This window comes from Pocillopora damicornis, chromosome 2 (assembly GCF_964200805.1).
Source record: "Pocillopora damicornis chromosome 2, jaPocDami1.2, whole genome shotgun sequence".
NCBI lineage: Eukaryota > Metazoa > Cnidaria > Anthozoa > Scleractinia > Pocilloporidae > Pocillopora > Pocillopora damicornis.
The window spans coordinates 28892055-28905715 of record NC_142671.1 but is presented as its reverse complement, the minus strand read 5'-3'; the positions used below and the strand labels follow the sequence as shown (position 1 = coordinate 28905715).

Here is a 13661-nt window from a genome sequence, read left to right as displayed (position 1 = left end):
GGCTCATCTGAGTGACTTTTGAGAATAACAGCGAAAAAATGAGTCAATGTATATAAGTTTAACTAACATGAAGAAGCGAAGAGAAACCTCTGGAATCTCATTATCTTGCTCTCTAATAATGGTCGAAATTTTAGTTCATAATAGTATGAGAACATTTGAAATTTGAATTGTACATCAATCACAATTACATCGACAAGAATCAGATTTCCGAAAATAAGAACAAATTAAATTGATTTAAAATTGGCAGTTTTGGGTGCAACATTGTTGCCCGATGACTTATCCAACATTGGGAAGAAAAACATGGCTCGAGGAGTAAACAAACTGAAAAAAGAATTCAAAGGGAAATGTTGGCAAGGACTTATTCGTTTTCTTAGACTCAGGTTTCATTCTTTTTTTAAACCAAAATTTCAATTTTTTACTTGCTTGACCTTGAACATGCCTCGTCAAATAAAAATATTTAATACTACCAAATAAAGGATGGTTCTTATAATACTAAGTGAAGATTTTCCCAAAAATTTAATACTCAGTGGTTTTTAATTTTCAGCCCCCGTATATTGAAAAAGGTTGTGTTACAAAATGCCCAAAGGACCGTCAGTGTAAGCATTTTACTCATCTAAAGTAGAATGAAAATCCAAAACTGCTTAACTTACACAGTAATTTGGTATTATCAACTGAGTTAAAAACGTAAATTGGCCACCGTAAGGAGGTTCAACGCTGACGTTTCAAGCGTTAGCCCTTTGTCAGAGCGAATGGAATTCCATTTATCAACTCATTTGATAACACCAAATTACCCTGTTATACTCTCCCATCGACGCAGCATCTCGGTTTTTTTTACCCCCTTTACTTAACTCACAGGTTTTCAAATCTGAACAGATGTGACCAATATGACCAGCTAGGTAGTTGATCGGAGGACAAATTCTTTAAGTTGTTGCTATTCAGGAATCTGCATCGTCAACAAGGAAAAAATAATAAAACTTTTATTTAATGGCTTCATTTGATTTCTTCTGGTGCTGTTGATATAGACTTAAAACAGTGAAAACAAGTGCAGGCACCTCGTTGACTGTTTCATAAACATGAATAATTGAGCCATTACGATGAGAGATTTTCGGTATTTACGTGTAACTGAGTCAAGCACAGACTGGTTAGCTTCTTGCAGTCTCCTGGCGGACGGAGTTTATATGAAATATATGAAAATCACAAAGGAAAGAAAAGAGAAAAACGAAATTCCGAAGAGAAAACTACACGTCTTTCTTTTTTTTTTTCAACAGATCAAAACCTCCTGCGAGACATCACTGCGAAAATCACTCTCATCCTCAGACTACATTTTGCATATAGTTCTTACGAAAGCCTCCTAAAGAAGAAAGTTTTGATATATAAAGCAATATCTGGCACAGACAATGCCTACTGCGGGTCTAAATTATGATTTCCTTTTCTCCTAGTACTTTTTATCTCATGGTATGACGTCAGTGATATTATGAGGTTTTGTTACGGATAGAAGATTCACCCACTCGATTCTGATCTGTTTGACAATTAACTTATGCATTAACACTTAGATTAAACGTGTTATCTCATGCCTGCCCCACTAGGTTTGCTTCTGTCTCCTCAGTCGTGTTATTCTCTTCTGTTCAAATATATGTGGAGTGGTACAATGGCCGAAATTTTTGCCATAGCACGTGGAGTAATCAACATGATTCAAAACGGCGTCTGTCGTCGGGCCATACGAAAACGATCTAACTGGTTTTTCCTTCATTTTGTCCATCTTCTCCATTCGAAAAGCAAACGTGCAGAAGACTATTAAACTAGAAAGAAAAGGGCTTTTGGGTTTTAAAATCGACGACGGCAATTGTCCCAACGATGGTTATGGAAATGTTTAGTCGCGCCGCGTACGCAATCTCAATTCTTTACTTGATTTACGGGTCACTGTTTGGCTCCCAAACAAATTTTGCTGAGAAAAATCGCGTCAGCGTTCAAAAGCCCGCGCACAAAACTCATGCTTGAGGAATTTATTTTGCTCCGCTTATCTAGATCAATCCTTTATGAGGGTAAAGTACACAAGTTCTGCCCAAAGTATTTAAACTGCTTCCTTGGCTTGCAAACTTTTTAAACTTTCTTTACAGATTATCAGATCACAATCACAGTGGTAGACTAAGTCTGGTCACAAAGTTCGCGTTTTCTCCTTCCAAATGGAAAATTTTTCATTGGCACTTTATAGTTTGTACCTTCATCTTGCAAATAGCTATTTCTCGTCAGTTTTCTTTACAATTTCTGTTTTAGTTTTTGGTGCCATTGCGTTTATTCGTTGACGACGTTGAGAAATTAAATACACTCTTTTCTCCTCTCCCCGGCAGTTCATCAGTTCAGTTTCCGACGCTATGATTGGTTTCTCGCGCATTTTTATGGTTTTCATGAAAATCAGCAACTTGATCAAAAAATGAGAATAAAATTGCCACTCTCTCTGACAAACTTTACACACGAAAAGTTTGCAAACCACTCGGAGTCGCCTCGTGGTTTAAAATCTTTATCGTGTTCCCCCAACATCCCGCGTGGTTTACTATACCAGTAAACTGTTAGAAAGTGTGGCTGTACTTAATTTTTTTATATAACAGCTGATTGTTTTGATAAGCTCGACCTTCTTTAAAATTCATCTGGCATGAAACAGAAGTTACCGCCATTAATTTGCAAAGAAACTTCGTTTAAATTCTGATATATCTCACATTTGTTTAAAGTGTTTCAGGTAGCCGCGCTATCATAATTTACGCGCAGACCCATGGCAATCACAGCTTGTAATTGATTCGCAAAGTTGAATTTCCTTCGCGAGTTGCGAAGTACCAGTTTGGGACCCAGTTTGTTACACACAGTCGATGAGCCTTGAAATTTTTGATTACTCACTTTTTACCAATCTCAGCTTTCGACATCTATTTCGCGGAATGTTACACGGGTACGAACTCATTCTATCAAGAATAATTTCTCGGACTATACTAAGACAAATACCTTGCACGCGTAATGATTACTTACTCAATACATCACACTTACTCGATTGTACATACTTATTGTCAGCAAATCCATTTGCAAAAACATCGCATTTGAAGAAAGGCTGAAAAGCTACGGCCCCAGGTTCACATTTGTTTCATTCCAAGTTTTGATACCTCCCGCCCCTATTGGGGGTAGGAAGGAACGGGGAGGGGTGGGAAAGGGAAAAAAAAGAGAAATATTAGGAAGGAGGTTACGCGAGAATGGCGGGCAAAAAACTGTAAGACAGCTTTAAGTGATTTTAAAGAAAGTCTTAAACAGTATTTTTCCAGTTCTAATAATTTGCGGCACTTGTCCGAAAAGTCATAAAATTGCCATCGAGCTGCTGCCCCGACCGAACTGTGACTGCGCGACGCATAATTGATTTAGGTAAACAAAGATGCAACCTTAGGGCGATAGACTGGAGAAATCATAAAGGTTCTTTATGGTCCTTTCCCCTTTATGAGAAATATTCCTTTGGATTTTTTTGTGAAGTATTTCATTTCTGGTGAACTCATGAGAACTTGAGGTTTATAAATGCACCAGACTGCTTTTAGAGAGACTGTGTCTTTCAAGTTGTCAAGTTTCAATGAAATGGGGATTAAGGTATTCAAATTCAACATTACTGCGCGATTTTTTGGCAAAAAGGCCCACGGTTACGGAAAATATCCACTGAAACTATGGAAGTAGGAATGGAGCAATTTTAAAAGGGGTTTTTTTTTTTGCATATCAGTCTCATCAGTAACAGTAAACATGGCTGTAAATCTTTCTAACCAGCCGAAATCTGAAATTGCCTCTCTCTGTGCTTCATAACTGGAGGACGGCGTGAGGTAAAACCCGGATAAACAAAGGAGAAATTTTAAAAATCTTGAAACTGTGCAGTGCTGTCAAAAGCTGACGCAAACATGAGGGTCAACAAACTTGTACGTGATTTGGATAACCTCAAAAATCAAGAGCGTCGAGTCAGTATTAAGTCATTGCGAAGCGGTATGAGATCTTTGTGGAATCAAGGTCACCAGTACAGACCGAACGCAGTGATGTCTGTACCAATGCATGAGATGAAGACGGCTCCCATTCAGAACAACCCAGCTTCGTTAACAGCGCTAGCATTTTAATTATCTGGCCAAATAAGGAACGAAAAGGACAGAAAAGATAACTACTTTGATTTGTTCCCATGTAAAGGCTCAAGAATTTAGTTGACCTATTTCTGTCATTACTTTCCAGTCCAAACTGGACAAAAATAACTGTCCAAAAATAACTGTCCAACATCCAACGGAGGCCTCGGTACAACAAACTCCTCAATTAATGAAGACAAATAATCGGTTTTTTTGTTTGTTTGTTTGTTTTTACACGGGCTCAATAGAAAAGGTTGAAGTTAAACAGAAGTTTACGAAAATTAAGCAAAGAAGCAACGAACTTTTATGCCAGTTTGTTGCTCGATCGACCGGCTATCAATTCTCATTCAGCCTTGCGATCTTTGACGGATCATCACAGAAAACGTTGATGCTGATACTTCTCAATATGCGCGCTAGAAATGATTGCTTTAGATTAGAATTAATGAACTGTGAAGACATCTTAACGTTTTATTGCAAGCACTGACTTGGTTCTCAGTTTGGAATAAGCTTAGGTAGGTCGCCTACAGAGACATGCTAAATGGTTGTCTAGGTTTTTAAAATCATTCTGTCAATTCTTATCGCCTAGTTTGGCATATCTAGAAAATCTCTGGACTAAAAGAACCGTTGGTAATGTTTTTTCGTTGTTTTTCTTATGTTACTTTTTAAGAACAAATATTACAAAACATCGATCTAAATGTCGGTATAGATTGAAAAATCTTGACCATGAGCGATATCGACTTTAGCCAATCAAGTACTTCAATTTGTTTGTATTTAGTCCTTTTGAGACATGGCCATATAATAAACAGTTATTTTCACATTATCATAACACAATATTTGGTAAAGGAAAACAACTTAAACAAAAGGTCCATATTACCTGTAAGAAATGTTCTACTTACAGTTCTCGAAGGCCAACATTTTTATATAAAGCTCTTGGAGGCAGTTGTTCCAGTTGGTTATAGGACAAGTCACTATAAAAGATAAAACAAGATGAACCCTTTATCATGAAATTTCAGGTATACGTGACTCAAAGACTGAAATCATCATAGGTAAATGAATTTTCTGGGGCTAACGAGGCTTTGAGGTTAAGTTACAGTAAGTTTGAGTTAAAAGTTTGTCTGTGCAGCCTGTTAATTCCCTGAGGATGCAATCTGCACTGAATCTCAAACAAAGCCTTTCCTTTCCACATAGATGATCATCTCCAACCCTATGAATCTTGTGATACTGATAGATAACAAAACCAGTAGAAGCTTTATCTGCTCTCTTGATAGGAATCACTTAGCTCTCCCTTTAATGTAAAATTACTTCCAAGTTTATCATAGAGGAGTGGTGCATCTTCAACACAAATAGACGAGCTTATTACTTAAGTTAAATTATAGATGATCACAAACAGAAACAGCTAACAGAGCTAAATAACAGCACTATGTACATGTTTTCATTTCTTTGACTGTCATATCATTACTCCCAAAGCAGCCGGAAAACGATCCTTTATCGAACGTAAGGAAAGACTGTGGCTGGGTACGGTAGAAGGTCACAATAGAGGAATTCATCAAGCTCGCGCTCTGTCATTTCAACCCCTGTTGAAAAGCCTTTTAGACTAAAAAGAAAGTGCTATGCACCAACATCCCGTGAACGAAACAAACGGTGCGACAAAAATTGATAGGAACGAAAGTTAGAGCCGAAACTTTGCATCTTTGACGTATTTTGTGTGTGACATTGTGAAATCAGGAAAATATTGCTTCTAAAGATATTGGCATTTTTTACTGCACTTTTGCGAGTATTTTCAGCCAGCCAAATGAAATAGATATTATTGCGATGGGAGAATTTGACCGATGTAAGCATATACTCACCCATAATACCTACACCTGTTAGCTTAATTTTGAAAAGAAATTGAATCGTGGAATTATATTTAAGACTGAATGCAAAAACCGTGCTGCCCGTGAATCTAAAAACGCAAGAAAATGATGCTCCAAAAGTGATGAAAAGAAAGTTGTCAAATAATTGAATTTGATAGGAGAGGATGAATTATAATCATGCATATGTCAATAAGGACAACGAGTGCAGTGCGAGAAAAGAGCAGGCAGACTGTGAACGGTTACAATGGACTATGAACCGAAGCGTTATTTGTCGAAGTTCACCGCGCTAGCTGCAAAATTGCGAAAAAAAATGAGAACGACAACAAAATAAAATAATAAGAAAAATCAAGTTGCGATTGAAAAGGCAAAGAGACAAAAAAAAAAAAGGGACAGGTCAGTTTTAAAACTTAAAGTGATTCCTTTCTCTTCCATTTCTCCCCTGTTTTCCAAGGGTTTCTTTACATCAATCTTCAACAAATATACTGCCACAAATGATATATCAGATGTTTGCAAAAGTGGAGGTAAGCACAGGAAGTTACACCTTATCTAAGACTCTTTGTGGAAATTACTCTCAACTTAACATAAATATAGAACAATCCCTTTATCAAAAGGTTGAAGAAATCATTGTACCGCTATTTTGAAAAGCCCAACATTGGACCCATTTTCTTTACAGACGATTGAACTAAACACAATTATTTTTTTAAGACACAAGCTCTCCGGTCTCTCTCAGCTTGTAAAGTCAGTCAACACACGTGGTATGGTGCGCTTCACCACCCGTTTATTCCTTTACCCTGTAAGTTAGTTGTATAGAGTAAGAAGCATGTTAAAGTTCTGTTAAATTTGGTCCAAATACTGCCGCTTGAATTACAAATCAAATTCAACGGCAACCTACACACTGCAACTTAGCGAAGGTTCTCCTTCAACATATTTTCAACAAACTAAACCTCTGATAGCTGCACCACATATATATCACGCCGGATGTAATGATATATGCACAAGATATTTCGTTGTCAGACTGGTCTGTGGGAATTACCCAGTAAGAGAATATGATGTAATGAAATATCCTTCTGCCAACACTGGGCTATTTTTTAACGCCGTAATCCACTAATCTCAGTTTAGACGCTGCACACTACGTAGAGAAAGAGTCGCTCTGTAATTCGACTTCTGAAGCTCACACCTCAAAGCTTCGTGGTCTCCCGATGGTTACTTGACCGGCCTGCCCTTCCTAATTATCTTCCTGGACGTTTTGTTCGTGACACTCATCCTTACTGAAACATTATATAGATTTCCAGTTTATTGTGCACCTCGAAATTTGAAATGTCTTTACACCAGTGTCGAGATGACCTGAAGATTAACTGCTGGTAATTAAGATAAGAAATCTCATTGGTTACGCCTAAATGAGATTAAAATTTGACGCCTGAAAACCAGTTAGCCGCTTGAGGTTAAACTCTTGGGCTTAGTCCGTAGCCCTTACTTTTCGAAATCCTCACTCGTTGAGCTCTCGCGGCGCATCGACGTTATCTAAGAGCTCCCCGCGACGCTCTAAGATCAACCTTTTTTTTTCCCAACGAATTTTTTAACTCGCGTGACGGACTTCGCCAAAAGGGAGGGAGCTCTGTATTCCAATGTAACGAAAGCTTCTAAATCCTCAAGTTCATTCCAGATTCCTGAATGTTGTCTCTTGAGGCCAGGATGCTAATGCTCCGAGGCTTTTGTTGACAGTGAGAATGCAGTGTGTCGTTTAAAGCTAGATAGTTTCTGCTGCAAGTAGGGAAAAAAGTCAAATTTTAAGAAAGGCATATTATGGGAAAAAAAGAAAGGCTCAAGACTGATAACCAGAGGACAAACAAACAAAAAGGGCGGGCAACATCACAGAGAACTAACCGTAAACACACCACGTTGGTCGGTTTTGGTCTAAGATGATGTTAGGGACGAACTGATTCCATAACCAACAGTGTTGGCTTTCCACGAAAAGTTTACACTTGTGTAGTTCATGCCACTTCTTTGGATGGAATTATATTGGATGACTTGGGCAGAGCGAAAATACATTGCCTGGTATCAATGGAAAGTTTCTGACAAGTTACATGCATGCCCGTGCAACCCCTTGCGAACTGAATTCCCAGTTTTCTGGGAATTCCTAGGAATTCCTAGGAATTCTCAAAATTCCCAATTATGCAAATGACCCTTGCAAACTGAATTCCCAGTTTTCTGGGAATTTCTGGGAATTCTCAAAAATTCCCAACTATGCAAATTAACTCTGATTTAAAAAGCTTGGAATTACTGGGAATTTCTGGGAAAGGAAGACTCCAGTTTTGTGAGGACTTGGAATCCCTAGGAATTCCTAGGAATTCTCAGTTTTACAAACTACCTATAATTTAAGAAGTGTGAAACTCTTGGGAATTTCTGGGAATTGAATTTGAGGCAATTTTAATACCCTGAGGTCCACATAAATTCTAAGAAATTCTCAATACCTTGAATGTGAAGGTTTTAAGAAAAAGAATAATTTCAGAGGCTTAAAACTTTGGCTCAATAAAAGGTATGCTATACAAAACTTACCTAGAGATATACATACATGTACATGTTTATAACTTAAAGATCATGAAATTTATTACTCAAACTAAGTTTTAGCAAATCTTTACATTAATATGGATTTTCTCATGAACCAGCTGTCAGTTATGTTAAATGGAAATTTCCAACTTCCACAATAATTAACAATAATTACATTGTTATCTTACTTCCCTAACCTACATTACTGGTTGCCTTTGTTAGAAAACCTTGGAACAGTCAAGCTCAGTTGCCTCAAACGCTGTCAGAGACTTTTTGTTAACAATACTTTTAGTAGAAATTTCATGCCTTAGACAAACAAATTTAACACCTAATTAATCTTTCTTTTTTCATGATTGTTGTTGCTGCTTTTTTTTCAGTTTTTTGCTCTATTTTCATAACTAATTGCTGTAATTTGTTTTGCTGTTTTTATTCTTACAAAACATTTTTGTAAGAGTTCCAATACTTGTGGATCATCCACACACTTTGCAAACATTTGGCATGCAGACAAGACAGAGGTAGTCAATGTTCCCTTTGAGGAAAAACACCTTTTATATGACGTCTTCAATTTACTTTATTTGAAACTCTGATCTGAAAATATTTGTCAACAAGACTTGTTAGTAGTGAGAAGTACCAACCAAGTTTCCTTTCATAACTTAATTTCTTAAATGTCCCAATCACTGGATCTCCCAAAAAAATATTACATCTTTTTATTTTTGGTGCAAATTACAAGTCCTTCTTTCTATAAAAATGAAAAGTGCTAGTCATACTTCAATAATAACAGCTCTTAAGTTTACTTGTTGTTCTTCTCTGTCTGTCAGCTATCAACAAAATTGTTTTATACTCCGGGCAGTGCATAACTATTTGTGGACCAGAGTTCCAACGCACCTCTGTAATCGCATATAGCTACTCCTGTCTCTTGTACAAATGTTTCTCCTTTGTAAGACGCACTCTACTCTGTTGTCAATACTGCTTTAAGTTCAGTGGAAACGACTGACTGAGGAATCGAGATGGCGGTGCTGGAACGTGTTGCTGAACGCTTGCTACGGTCAAGCTTTGTAGATTTAGGTACTGGTACACTGGGATCATCTATGTATCTCTAACACTTCCGAATGTGGTATCCTTCTTTTATAACTATGAGGGTAAAAGACGATTTGTAGTCGCATTCAAAACTGTGATTGGCTTGTGTTATTTCTCACCTTTGCCATTAACACAACTCAAGTGAGTTTCGAGTCTTTGTTTCCTCGACAACTTTCGGCCACAAATAGTGCATTTGTAATACGATCGATTCTTGTCGATTATTTCTACATGGAGTGAGCTCACATCTTTATTTATATCACCAAGCTATCCATCTTCTAGAAGCAGAAAACCGGTCGGAGAAGTCAGAATAAAGTTAGGCGCTTCTCTTAACACTGCAATCGGCAAGCTAGCGGATTCACTTTGCTAGCCAATGACAAGTCCTAAAAGATCCACGTGATCATGCTCGTGATCGGAAACAAAGAAGACTCCATTTGGCGCTCATCTTTGAATGTACTTTTCATCGGTTGATCGCTTTTCTCAACTGTTTTGCTTAATATAACATTTCTAAAAATAGCTTTTATTGTGGTTCAATGGGAAAACGAGAATAGCGTGAGTGTTGTAAAAGAGAAGAAAGTCGTTGGCGCCGTGGAGTTAAAAGAAGGGACAACAGTTGACATATGGACTGGTACAAACAAGGGTCGAGTGGCCATCTGCAAAGCTTCGATTTTGAAAGTTTGTTGTGAGTAAAAATTGCGATATTCGTTACGTGATCAAAATCTTATAAAAGAATAGATGTAGCGGGTTGAATTAAGCTTACATAACGCTCGGCGCAACTGAAAGTAGAATAATTCTGAGAATCGAATCGGTCACTTGCATGCCGCAGTTTCGTAAGCTTATGCTTTACAATGAAATAAACCTATCAGTAAGGTTTCAAGATTCCTCTAGTCACGTTTAGGAACATTCAAGATTCATAACAAACCCTAGTACATAAAGAAGCCCTCCTTGGTAAAAACAAAATAATGTATTCAGCTCTTTTTTAGTAAAATCCATGAGAGAGATGTACTAACTCCGATATAAAAGTCAGTCAATATAACAGAGATTTCTCAATTTGAGAATCCAATGAATGCCCTTTTCCTCAGAGCCATCTTAAAAGCCTGGTCTGAGCTTTAAACATACATATTTTAATGTATTATTTTTTTTCAAATTCAGATGTCAAGGAATCCACATACAAAATGGTCAAGGTTCTTGTTGACAACCTCATTCAAGGCCAACTCATTGTGAGCCCAGGACAAACAGCAGCTAAGTTTGCAGTTTAGGATAACTTCATTCTAATTTATTGTTACAGTTGCAACAAGATTTTAATCAAAAAATCAATTTTATTTGTCTGTAATTAGCCCCTTCACTCCCAAGAATATAACTATAAAAATATAACTTAAGATATTGTATTTTATGGAAGAGAATCAACAGATTTTATTCACAATTTGTGTCAAACCAAATTTAATGATTGATTAGAACTATTTTATATGAATAACTGTAATTGAGGATTAATCCGTATGAAGCTTTCAAGAAAAGAAAAATAAATCAAATTCCATCCCAATATTACCACACATTGATGTTAGTAATTAATCAAAAATATTTTACATGTAAGCCTTAATTAAGCTTCTAAATAAATTTCATTGAATACTTGAATTTTAGCTGGGTTTTTTTAATTTAAAGTATTTATTTTATATCATTAGCCTCAAATTTTTGCTTAAAATTCCCAGTAATTCTTAAACATTCCTAAAAATTCCCAGAAATTCCCAGAAATTCCTAGGAATTTTTTAGATTTACAGCTTTTCAGGGAAAGTCATTGGTTCTCTGAGTTGGAATTCCTAGGAATTCCTAGGAATTCCAAGTCCTGTTGGCTATAAACTTGGAATTTCTGGGAATTTCTGGGAATTTCTGGGAATTTCTGGGAATTTCTGGGAATTTCTGGGAATTTCTGGGAATTTCTAGGAATTTCTAGGTTTTTAGAACCAGAGTTGTTATGGTTGGGAATTCCTAGGAATTCCTAGGAATTCCCAGTCCGAATTTACCGTGAAAATTCACACCTTTATTCCTAGGAATTCCAAAAGCCATTTCGCAAGGGACATGTGCCTCAGGTAAGTACGTTGAAACTTTCACACAACATTATAATAAGAAACCCCTTGAAATTTAAATGAGAAAATGATAGGTCATTTCCTTTAATTTACTGTGCAGGTGAATTGGAAGTATCGAAGAGCACAGTGATTGGAATCAAATCGTGCCAACTGTAAATTACAAGGATAGAATCCCCTTGCGAAATGGCTTTTGGAATTCCTAGGAATAAAGGTGTGAATTTTCACGGTAAATTCGGACTGGGAATTCCCAACCATAACAACTCTGGTTCTAAAAACCTAGAAATTCCTAGAAATTCCCAGAAATTCCCAGAAATTCCCAGAAATTCCAAGTTTATAGCCAACAGGACTTGGAATTCCAACTCAGAGAACCAATGACTTTCCCTGAAAAGCTGTAAATCTAAAAAATTCCTAGGAATTTCTGGGAATTTCTGGGAATTTTTGGGAATTTTTAGGAATGTTTAAGAATTACTGGGAATTTTAAGCAAAAATTTGAGGCTAATGATATAAAATAAATACTTAAAATTAAAAAAACCCAGCTAAAATTCAAGTATTCAATGAAATTTATTTAGAAGCTTAATTAAGGCTTACATGTAAAATATTTTTGATTAACATCAATGTGTGGTAATATTAGGATGGAATTTGATTTATTTCTCTTTTCTTGAAAGCTTCATACGGATTAATCCTCAATTACAGCTATTCATATAAAATAGTTCTAATCAATCATTAAATTTGGTTTGACACAAATTGTGAATAAAATCTGTTGATTCTTTTCCATAAAATACATTATCTTAAGTTATATTTATATAGTTATATTCTTGGGAGTGAAGGGGCTAATTACAGACAAATAAAATTGATTTTTTGATTAAAATCTTGTTGTAACTGTAACAATAAATTAGAATGAAGTTATCCTAAACTGCAAACTTAGCTGCTGTTTGTACTGTTTTTTTTTTTTTTTTCCTGGGCTCACAATGAGTTGGCCTTGAATGAGGTTGTCAACAAGAACCTAGACCATTTTGTATCTGGATTCCTTGACATCTGAATTTGAAAAAAAAAATATTATTAAAATATGTATGTTTAAAGCTTAGACCAGGCTTTTAAGATGGCTATGAGGAAAAGGGCATTCATTGGATTCTCAAATTGAGAAATCTCTGTTATGGAGTTAGTACATCTCTCTCATGGATTTTACTAAAAAAAGGGCTGAATACATTATTTTGTTTTTACCAAGGAGGGCTTCTTTATGTACTAAGGTTTGTTATGAATCTTGAATGTTCCCAAACGTGACTAGAGGAATCTTGAAACCTTAGTGATAGGTTTATTTCATTGTAAAGCATAAGCTTAAGAAACTGCGGCATGCAAGTGACCGATTCGATTCTCAGAATTATTCTAGTTTCAGTTGCGCCGAGCGTTATGTAAGCTTAATTCAACCCGCTACATCTACTCTTTTATAAGATTTTGATCACAACGAATATCGCAATTTTTACTCACCACAAACTTTCAAAATCGTAGCTTTACAGATGGCCACTCGACCCTTGTTTGTACCGGTCCATATGTCAACTGTTGTCCCTTTTTTTAACTCCACGGCGCCAACGACTTTCTTCTCTTTTACAACACTCACGCTATTCTCGTTTTCCCATTGAACCACAATAAAAGCTATTTTTAGAAATGTTATATTAAGCAAAACAGTTGAGAAAAGCGATCAACCGATGAAAAGTACATTCAAAGATGAGCGCCAAATGGAGTCTTCTTTGTTTCCGATCACGAGCATGATCACGTGGATCTTTTAGGACTTGTCATTGGCTAGCAAAGTGAATCCGCTAGCTTGCCGATTGCAGTGTTAAGAGAAGCGCCTAACTTTATTCTGACTTCTCCGACCGGTTTTCTGCTTCTAGAAGATGGATAGCTTGGTGATATAAATAAAGATGTGAGCTCACTCCATGTAGAAATAATCGACAAGAATCGATCGTATTACAAATGCACTATTT

The 13661-nt window shown here is 36.5% G+C and overlaps 1 long non-coding RNA gene across 1 annotated transcript; it reads right to left on the bottom strand.

Annotated features, from left to right (window-relative positions):
- Positions 1-9216: 9216 nt before the first annotated feature.
- LOC149050698 (uncharacterized) lies at positions 9217-9908 on the bottom strand. Its single transcript, XR_016184353.1, has 2 exons — positions 9721-9908; positions 9217-9518 (listed from the first exon to the last, which is right to left on the bottom strand). It is a non-coding gene; the product is annotated as an uncharacterized LOC149050698 (long non-coding RNA).
- Positions 9909-13661: the final 3753 nt, after the last annotated feature.